A 9,287-nucleotide genomic window follows, 5' to 3' on the forward strand; every position below is an offset into this window, starting at 1 on the left:
AATGGAGCTGATTAGAAATACAAACAGAAGCTGCTTATGTGGTGCTTCATGGATGCAATGCGGTCTTTTGTCTTGCACTTGGATAATAGATTTCTTTAATTGTATTTACGCATCTCGCTGTTTTTCTTCTTAAGACAGGTCTGTACTGTGCTTACTGTTGGCTAGACTAATCAGAGAAAAAGAAAGCCTTTCCTTGCTTACAGCAAAAATACCCATAACCAAGCTTCCTGCCTGCAGCAGCAGATGCATAGAGGAGAGAATAAAGGGCAGGGTAAGCCAGGACCAATAATTCCCAGAACATATTTCTAGCCACCGGCAGAAATGCTGTGTGAGGACCTTGAGTCAGAGGTGGTAACTTGTATGTGATAGAACGTGATAGGTTTTTCTTCAGCCAGTTTTTCCACATGCTTTTTTGAGCCCAAAGAAGCTTTGGCATCCACAATGAACGTCCAGAAGTAGCATCCATAACACTACTCATTAAGTTTATTATCTTGTCTCCATTTTGTGTGAGGATCAAACTCTTCTTTGTGGTTTGTTTTTGAGCTAGACACTTGCTAGTGTCAGTTGATGCCCCATTTGTTTGTATTGGAAGGGACAGCAAATATCCCTATTTGTTTCTTCTACAACACTTGCAATTTTATAGATGACAGTTCTCTCTCAATCTCTCTTTTTTATTTTCTGTTTTGAAGAGTCTTAGTTCCTCATCTGAAAGCTGCTCCACACATTTGAGTGTCCTCCTATGGAACATACCCAGGTTTACTTTGCCATCTTTGAGAACTTCCCACAGCACTCAGGGTACAGATGCACCCAGTATCCCGGCTATATGTTTGGGGCTTGTATCCTGTTCCAGATAACTCTGTCCTCTTCTCTCTTCTCTTCTCTTCTCTTCTCTTCTCTTCTCTTCTCTTCTCTTCTCTTCTCTTCTCTTCTCTTCTCTTCTCTTCTCTTCTCTTCTCTTCTCTTCTCTTCTCTTCTCTTCTCTTCTCTTCTTCTCTTCTCTTCTCTTCTCTTCTCTTCTCTTCTCTTCTCTTCTCTTCTCTTCTCTTCTCTTCTCTTCTCTTCTCTTCTCTTCTCTTCTCTTCTCTTCTCTTCTCTTCTCTTCTTTTCTTTTCTTTTCTTTTCTTTTCTTTTCTTTTCTTTTCTTTTCTTTTCTTTTCTTTTCTTTTCTTTTCTTTTCTTTTCTTTTCTTTTCTTTTCTTTTCTTCCCCCCTCCCCACCCTCCCTTTTTTTTTTGTCACTACTGGGCTGACATTCTAGTGGGAAACTGCACTTCATCTTCTGTTCCATAATGCAATTGCTCATCATCACAAAGTCCTCGAACAGCCCTCTACAGTTCTTCTCTTGACCCCCATCTATAATATCTTGATTTCTAGCACCAGAAGAAAACTGTTTTAACTTTTTTCTTTCCCAGATCATGTGTGGATGTATTGGATGCTATCAGCTTGAGCACAGATGTATGTGAGATCTCACTCTACCATGGAAAATATCTTTTCAGCTCTGCCCTCTGTTTCCTGTCCTCTAACAAGTTATCTACCCATGCCAGGCTATTTCCATACACTCTGGGGTACCATTTCAAGAAGAATTAAGCATTGACCTCAAGCTACTTTCCTATCCTGGTTCATGCGAAAGCTGTCATGGCAGGGGGGTGGAACTGGATGGTCTTTAAGGTCCCTTCCAACCCAAACCACTCTGTGAGCCTATGATTCTGTGAAAACTTATTCCCACAAACCTTGCTGAAGCAGGGTCTCCCCATATACTGCCATCACCCTAGCACTCCCACCTGCCCATCACTTGTTCTTTCTGACACCCCATTTTGCAATGGGGCAGTTGTGCCTCCAAAACATTTCACTGCTAACAACCCAGCACTTGGCAAAGAAGCAGCAAAGCCTGCAGTTGCTCAGCATTCAGCAAAGATGAAATAACATTCAAGAAGGGAAAAACGCCTCTGTTGTGGCTTACGAGCAAGTAGTAAGCTTAGGCATGACTCTACAGTACATTAAGCTGCTCTGCAACACTTACTTCAGCTTCATGGAAAAGGCAGGGTGGGTTATGACCGGGCACTTGAAATATGCAGCACAGTGCAAATCCATGATGCTGTTAGCTGGGGTGTGTGTGTGTGTTCACATAAAAGCAGCTCTACTCTTCAGTGGGAGGGAAACATAACTGCCTACTGACACAAGGAGGGGAATTAATTTTTATTTGGAAAAGGAGTTACTGAAACCAAGTTTCCCATACTTGCTGTCACAAAAGGTTAGGGTGGGCAGTGGTTTAATAGGGCTGCAAAGGCAGGAGTTTTATCAATTTTCAAAAGAATTTTTATCGTTGTTTTCACTTCCTGGTAACATAGAACGTGTTTACAAAGATTGGGGCACGGAGTGACAACCATTAGGTCTCAGCATTTCCCTCTCCCCAGTAGCGACCAATTCACCATGCGAAGCATGTAGCTGCAGTCTGGGTGATGCTGAGCACCCATCCGAACCACGTCACAGCTGCATTTCCTTCCTGCCCCTGTCGCTGATGAACACCAGTGTGGCACTACAGTGAAAGCCACCTGCCTGAGAGTGGACAGAGGTTGACATTGGGGCTGAAGATACTCAAGCCAGAACATCTGCACACCATATACCACCCTGAGCGCTGCTCAACAGTTGTCTGCCAACATCTGCGGCCATGTCATGAATTTGCCAGCTAGCTGCAGCATTGAAGTGAGAAATAATTGCGCTGCTACCAGCAGCAGTTGCTGCAGGTATTGTACAGCTGCTACACCTCGTTGGACACAAGGCCCAACCACCTTATCCCTGCTGTAACGAAATTTGGCAACTTCTGCCATTCTCAGGGAGACAGAGTATGATGCTGAGAAGACTGCTCTGTTAAAAGTCCTGTAACTTGATAAGCTTCTGGTTGAAGAGTTTAATGATTTTCTCTCACAAAGACGGATGGCTGTTCCCCAAGTGGCTCTGAACCACTTCCTTCCCTGGGCAGCACACGTGTGCTGGAGCACTCGCTTTTCTGAGGCCTGATAGTGACATTTCAAATTTAATCATCATTTAAAATCCCAGCAGGAACCAATTTCAAATCTAATCTAAATCGAATGAAATAAATAGGCTTACACCACAGGTGAATTTGCCCTGATCTATTTCATGCCTTTCAGGTGTCAAAAAAGTCCCAGAAGTTCTGAAGTGGATGTTGAGGAATATACAATGCCTCTGTTGTGAGACGTGAACATCTCATTAGTCAGAGACCAACAGCAGGTTTGTTTCTCCTGGAACGTACTAACAAACATTCATTAGCTGGGAAGTCAGTGGAAGCCTTTCCATTGATCTTGGTTAAAGGGCTCTTTTTCTGTAGATGCAGTATCTCCTTAGCACTGCAATGGGTTCATCCACAAGCTCCCTTGTGGGTGTGACTCTTGTGACTGTGGCAGTTTGTTTTCTGCAGGCCAGGATTGCTGTTTCTTCTTTGCTCCCTGCTGTGTGCACAAAAAAAGTAACTGTGGAGCATGAGGTCAAGTAGACAACCCACCTGTAGGATATGAATTTGCAGTGTTTTCTAGCACTTTAAAGTCTACTTGAAAAATCAATATCCTATTATTGAAAAATGTAGTTCGTATCATTTTTTCTCTGAGGATCTCTGCATAATTTAACTTTTTTTTTTTTTCATTTTCTTTTTCTGATTCTAGCCTCAGTTTCAAAGTCCTCTATCATGAGCACCAAGCATTGTCCAGCACAGGTTGTGCTTTTTCACCTACATCTCTAATGTCGTGTGACATCAAATTATTTCCAGTTTGGGCAGTACTCTTCATAAAATGCCCTGAATGACAGTCAGTGCAAATTCTCTTTCTATCTAGGCAAGAAAGATGATTTCACAGTGGTTAATACACTAGATCTGCACTAAGCAACACTCGGATTCAGCTGCCTGCTCTGCAACAGCTAAGGAATTCTGCCTTTGTGTTTCTTGTATGTAGTAAACGTACTCCCTCCTTCTGCTTGTTTACTTATCTTGGCTGTTTGGTTTGTTAGCTCCTCAGCTCGGGGGCTGTCTTGGATAGGACTGAGCTGTGCAGTGTGGTTTGGTATTTTAAAGACAAGGTGCAAAGAATTTGCCTTGGAGATTTTCAGGTGTTGACCTTAAAACAAGAAAAAGAATATTAGATATAACCATATAAATAATACAGAGCAATCCAACATCCAAATGTCCTATAGCTTTTGAATAGAAACTCAAGCATCTTTATATCTTTTATATAAATATATATATATAGCCAAGAATCTCTGAATCATGTTAAAAGTTGCTGGTTTACTTTTGTTTAACTAAACTTTACTGTGCAAAGTCCTTGGCTCTGTCTGTGCAACCACTGCTCAGCAACAACTAAAAACATCAGTGTCTTATCACCACTATTTTCATCACAAATCCAAAGCACAGCATCATATGAGCCTCTATGAAGAAAATTAACTCTATCCCAGCCAAAACCATAACATATGTACAAGCCCATTAGATGATCAATGATTATGGTTCTGAAAGATGCACAATTTAAATTAAATACATCAGACAAGTCCTGCTGCAAGTGGCAATTCATTTCTCATGTTTTGATGTGGCAATTTTTAACATACATATGCTTAAGTGCTGGTAGATTTTGAGGTCTCCAGAGCCTGTGTGCTTTGTGTTTAATACTGTTCTGTAAAAATGGCATCATCATGTGAGAAATTCATTAGTTTAGACAAGATGTATTGCTGAGATTTGCATTTCAATTACAGTGAGATAAGTAGATTTAAAATTAATAGATTTTAGATGGCTTTTTTTTTTTTTTTTTTTTTTTTTTTTTTGACCATGGTTGTTGAGTCCAGAGGGACTGGACTTCGATATATTTATCAGTTCAAAGCTCCTCTCTCTACTATTTAAAATTGTGGATGCAGCTCAGGTAATGCATATAACCAATGGAGAATAGAAGAGTTCCTGGAAACTATTAGGAGTGATGAAGATCCTTATGTCAGGGGTGAAATTGGCCACTGACGGAGTGAGTGCCATGAACTGACCTAATTGGAAGCGGTGAATTCATGGATGCCTTCTGCTAACTTTGTCCTGGGCATGGAAATAGATCTGAACAGTTACCTGGTTCAAGGCCTCACAAAACACACCTCTATGAATCTCCAGAGTAGCTCTATAACAAGAAGGCAAGAGTTTGTCCCTTTGTGCTTCACTCTTTTTCCTCCTCCCTTGTAACAACCTAAAGGCACTTGCCTGGGACTTGGAAATTTTGCGTTCTGCCTTTGCTGGAGTCAAGGTGGATTTGTATCATCTTTACCCCAGTACCCTGGGTGAGTCTGCAAACCAGTAACCAGGTAACCTCGGGGGCTGCTGTGAGCATGGTCCAGGACACAAGGTTTGACAGGTCCAGTTGGAAAGACAGCATCAAGGTGGCTGTTTCTCTGCATTCAGCTGCTGGAGGTGGGCAGCCACAGACCTTGTCCCTGCCTCCAGGACCACCCAGACAGTGGCTGAAAACAGAGAGGTCCATTGTGGATGTGAAGAGCAAATAGATTAAATTTTGTCTGTAACTTACAGGATGAAGGCTTACATATTTAGCTTGAAGTCATTTCCACTCCTGTCTGATATTACTTTTTTTTTTTTTTTCTTCTAGCACCTTTAGCCTGGCAAGGAAAAAAAAATAAAAGTGAAAATAATATATAAATTTCAATGCTAACTTAATAACTTCTACTGCTTTGTAGGAATTGCTCTTTGTAGTGACAGCCATCTTTAGTGTGTGAAATATTTTATGAATACCTTTGAATGAAATAGGCTGAGTGTCTGTCGGGATATAGACACCTCCATTGCTCTGAATTTTAATGAAATGTCAGGGGGAAAAAAAAGATTAAAACTTCATGCATCTTTTAAAAGAGAAATTTGGGTCATCCTGCACAAACGTTGAATCTCTTTTTGTGAGAGAGCAGAGCACAGTGCTCGTCCCCCGGGGAGGAACACCTTTCTGCACTTCACCATTCTTTACCCCACACTTCATCAGAGGGGTCAAACGTTCAGCCAGGGAGAGACCGAGTGCGCTGTACAAATGAGCGTGCACGATGCATGCTCCTGACAAGCTGTTTCTCTTCCCTTCTTCCCCTCTACATGCATCATTCCCTTTGCATTGCAACCCAGGTAAGCTGAGTAAACCTCCCGTGTCTCCCATTTTCAGCCATTCCCAGCAGGAACAGGGCACTGCTCCCCAACCAAGCACTGGCTGTGCAGCACCGCGCCGGGCGTCAGACACCAGCAGGAGCCTGGGCAGGTCAGCCTGGCCAGCTGGCCCAGCCACACACGTGCTTGCCGTCAGGAAAAACAAGTTTACAGCTGTTGTTATGGAGATAAATTAGGACCAAAGGCTGTTTAAAATGCTTTATTTATTGTCTTTGCAAGAGGAACAGGGCAGCTAAAGGAGGAAAAATTCCTTACCGCATCGATAATGTAGCTGGCGTGCCCATTGCTAGGGTAAATGTTGTTGGTGATTAAACAGCAGCTGGAGATAAATCACTAATACCAATAAATACTAACCCAAGACAAAGGGTGATCCCAGCCTCCTTGTTTTCTCACTGTAGAGTCCAAGCACCTGAATAGTTTTGCTGAGTACTCAGGGAGAACTGAAGAGCAGAAATGAAGCTTGAAGGATCCTGAAAGAATCTTTATTGTTATTTTTATTATTATTGCTATTCCCAAGGTTGTCTCCACAGCCATGCCAGCACTGCTGACTCAAAGGAGCCCAGAAATCCACCTCTGCTCCCGCTCGCTGATACTGGCCACTGGGACACTTGCTGAGAGCCACAGCAGCTACCTGGCCCAGGGACACAGCACACCAACAGCGGGGTTTCTTTCAGGAGCACGAGTGCACCTGAAGGGCTTCTCCGTGGGAGGAGGCGAGATCGGCAGGAAGCCCTGCTGCTTTCCTGTACCCAAAAAGGCCCCTCCAGGAGGTTTCCATGACAGGAAGGAGCGCGGGGGGAAGCGCTGCTCCGGGTTCACCACAGACGTGTCTGGCAGCCGCCCAGCGTTTCCATTTTCCTGTGCGGGACCTCGCTCGGACAGGGACAGGAAGGGGGCCGAGTGTCAGAGCCCGGCCGGACAGCATGGCCTGCGACCGAGCAAGGGAGGCCCAGGGCACAGGGAGCTCCCTCGTGTCACTGCTGCTTCCAGCGGGTCCCGGTGTGGCAAGGCCTTCCGAGACTGCTTGCCATTCACCTGGGGGGTCTTCATAGCAATCTTATTTTGGGGGGACACCAAAGCTGACAGAGAAAGGTCACCTCATGAGAGGACTTTCGCACAGGGGCACGTTTGTAAGAGCCAGCAGGAGGCTGGTGGCCACGGTGAGAGTTACCACAGCCCGGCTGCCAGAGCTGTGGTGTCTCCCCAGCTGTGATGGTGCCCCATGGCAAGTTTGCTCTCCATCATGGCCATGCTTCGCTGAGCAGCAGAAGAAATATAGCTACAGCCTTGGCATGCCTCAGAGTCTCACTCCAGAGGCTCATGGTCACAGCCAGCCCTGTGTTCAGTGCTTGTTGTGCCACGTGCAAGGAGGCCTGCGTGTTCACAAACAAAGACATCACTTGGGGGAATCCTTGCATTCACACGTTCTATTTCTTTCTTTCTTTCTTTCTTTCTTTAAGTTTTGGGGTTTTCAAAGCACCAGACACATAACATCCACGGTTTGTGCTCTTGAACCTTGAGGCTTTGCTTGGAGTTGTTGTATTTCTTTTTCTCCCCCCTTTGCTTTATCTGCCTTCCTCCTCCACACCGTGCTTTTTGCAGGTGATGCCTCCGAGAATGACAGGCCCCTCAGGAAGGTCCCTTAGGTTTTGAAGCTCAGAGTTACAGTGAGGCACGCACGAATGAGCAATCCTGGCAGGTACTGAATGGGTTATCTCTGAGTTAGTGATGCTTTTGATGAAGCCTCTCCAGCCTTTTCTTTCTCTCCCTTTGGAGAAAGAATAGGATCTGCTTGTTAGAAAGACTTTGATGGCATACACTGCCTGCACTTTGAATTAGGGAGCTGTATTGCACAGGATTTTCTTGGCATGAATGGGTAGTCTTTATTCCTTGGGTGAATTCACTTTTTTTCCACTTGAATTCATTATGTTATTTTATTAACCGCACTGTTGGATAGTTTTCCTCAATTTAATTTTTGCTTGTTTTGCTCTAAAGAAACTGCTGGTCTGAAGGGTGGTACCAACATTTTCCTGTTTCATTTGCCCCTTCATAATGATCTTGGAAGATACTGATGTGTACGTATTAATAAACCAATTCTTCACAAGGTGATATAGTCATTTCTCCATTTTTCCTTCGCAGTAGCTATTTCACTTGCAGAGTAAATTTACTCCTTCCTGACCATTATCCACATGCCCTTACCATTTTAACAAGCAGTGGTACAAGCAGTCTGTGGTGATGACAGACTCCTCGCTGGGCAGCCCAGTGATGACTGCCAGCCCTGAATGCTGGCCAAAGGGCACTCAAAAACAAAAATCTGCATTCTGAGATGCAGCCCGTCACTAGATGAGCTATTAAGCCTGCCTATAGCTCTGCTCCTCAAGGCTGCCCCTCTATGAAGGAGAAGCCTTTATGTGAACGGAGTCTATGCTGCTGCAGCCAGAGACACTTGGATGTTTCTAAATTAGTCTGAGAGTGTCTCCTTTTGCCATTGCACGATATAGTAGGAAAGGGCTGTGCTGCTGAGTCTTCCTGAGGAAAAGGCCAGGCACATTGTTCATTAGCTAGCAAAATGTCAAGCAGGCAGAAGAGGTATCGATGGTACACGGAGAAGGTGCATGAGAGCAGGATGCACAGAGACTTAAGTCAGGATTGGTTTGCACCATGGCTTTTGGTTTGTCTGTGCCAGATACCAGTGACAGGAACTCGCCCAGCTGCCCTCCACTCTTCCTGCTGCTCGGGCCAAACCAATCGAGCATCCCTGCATCTCTCCCCTTAGCTCTTGCAGTAAATACAGTGACCATGTTGATGTGCATGCCATGTCCCTAGTGGGCAGGAACAGTGGGCAGCAAGCAAGGATTGCAGCATGGAAGGCACTGCATCAGCAGCCCTTTATGCTGGCAGTGCTGGAAGTGTAGTTTGCATCACTGAGGCAATTCTTCATCTGCCACCCCTGACGACTTAAAGTGATGTGAGGTGGGAGGACCTCGTGATGGGTCTTCTGCTCCCAAAAGCATGGAGCTGCTGGCACTTGTGTGAAGCAAGGGGGTCAGCTTCAATGGCTGTTTGTCTTTTAATCTAAAGGAAATTACAACACTAAAAAC

This window comes from Aythya marila, assembly GCF_965140915.1.
Source record: "Aythya marila genome assembly, chromosome: 3".
NCBI classification, from domain to species: domain Eukaryota; kingdom Metazoa; phylum Chordata; class Aves; order Anseriformes; family Anatidae; genus Aythya; species Aythya marila.